The sequence below is a fragment of the Hyperolius riggenbachi genome, chromosome 5 (genome assembly GCF_040937935.1).
Source record: "Hyperolius riggenbachi isolate aHypRig1 chromosome 5, aHypRig1.pri, whole genome shotgun sequence".
NCBI lineage: Eukaryota > Metazoa > Chordata > Amphibia > Anura > Hyperoliidae > Hyperolius > Hyperolius riggenbachi.
Window position 1 is genome coordinate 347388396 of NC_090650.1, and position 1548 is coordinate 347389943.

Consider the following 1548-nt stretch of genomic DNA (forward strand, 5'->3'; position numbering starts at 1 on the left):
GTAGTTCAAGCCTTTTATTGTTTTAATATTGATGATTTTGGCATACAGCTCATGAAAACCCAAATTTCCTATCTCAAAAAATTAGCATATTTCATCCGACCAATAAAAACAAAAAAATCAACCTTCAGATAATTATGTTCAGTTATGCACTCAATACTTGGTTGGGAATCCTTTTGCAGAAAGGACTGCTTCAATGCGGCGTGGCATGGAAGCAATCAGCCTGTGGCACTGCTCAGGTGTTATGGAGGCCCAGGATGCTTCGATAGCGGCCTTAAGCTCAACCAGAGTGTTGGGTCTTGCATCTCTCAACTTTCTCTTCACAATATCCCACAGATTCTCTATGAGGTTCAGGTCAGGAGAGTTGGCAGGCCAATTGAGCACAGTAATACCATGGTCAGTAAACCATTTACCAGTGGTTTTGGCACTGTGAGCAGGTGCCAGGTCGTGCTGAAAAATGAAATTTTCATCTCCATAAAGCTTTTCAGCAGATGGAAGCATGAAGTGCTCCAAAATCTCCTGATAGCTAGCTGCATTGACCCTGCCCTTGATAAAACACAGTGGACCAACACCAGCAGCTGACATGGCACCCCAGACCATCACTGACTGTGGGTACTTGACACTGGACTTCAGGCATTTTGGCATTTCCCTCTCCCCAGTTTTCCTCTAGACTCTGGCACCTTGATTTCCGAATGACATGTAAAAGTTGCTTTCATCCGAAAAAAGTACTTTGGACCACTGAGCAAGAGTCCAGTGCTGCTTCTCTGTAGCCCAGGTCAGGCGCTTCTGCCGCTGTTTCTGGGTCAAAACTGAGTTCATACTTCCATCTGCTGAAAAGCTTTACGGAGATGAAGATTTCATTTTTCAGCACGACCTGGCACCTGCTCACAGTGCCAAAACCACTGGTAAATGGTTCGAACCCAGGTCTCCTGTGTCAGAGGCCGAGCCCTTAACCATTACACTATCCAGCCACTATGTTTCTGCCCAGTTTCAAACTGGGGACCTTTCGCGTGTTAGGCGAACGTGATAACCACTACACTACAGAAACCACCTACAAAAGGATTCCTGACCAAGTATTGAGTGCATAACTGAACATAATTATTTGAAGGTTGACTTTTTTTGTTTTAAAAACACTTTTCTTTTATTGGTCAGATGAAATATGCTAATTTTTTGAGATAGGAAATTTGGGTTTTCATGAGCTGTATGCCAAAATCATCAATATTAAAACAATAAAAGGCTTGAACTACTTCAGTTGTGTGTATTTGAATCTAAAATATATGAAAGTCTAATGTTTATCAGTACATTACAGAAAATAATGAACTTTATCACAATATGCTAATTTTTTGAGAAGTTCCTGTATATAAAATCGGATGTATATGTGTGTGTATGTGTGTATGTGCCGCGTTCACTCGAAAACAGCTTGACCGATTTGAACGAAACTTGGTATACAGATCCCTTACTACCTGGGATGATAGTTTCTGGGGGTCTCGCGCCCCCCTGCACACCTGGGCAGAGCTACAAACAGCAAATAACATTTCACCCATTCAAGTC

The 1548-nt window shown here is 42.2% G+C and overlaps 1 non-coding gene across 1 annotated transcript; it reads right to left on the reverse strand.

Moving 5' to 3' along the window:
- Positions 1-972: 972 nt before the first annotated feature.
- Positions 973-1045, reverse strand: TRNAV-AAC (transfer RNA valine (anticodon AAC)). Its single transcript has one exon. It is a non-coding gene; the product is annotated as a tRNA-Val (tRNA).
- Between the last annotated feature and the right edge of the window lie 503 nt (positions 1046-1548).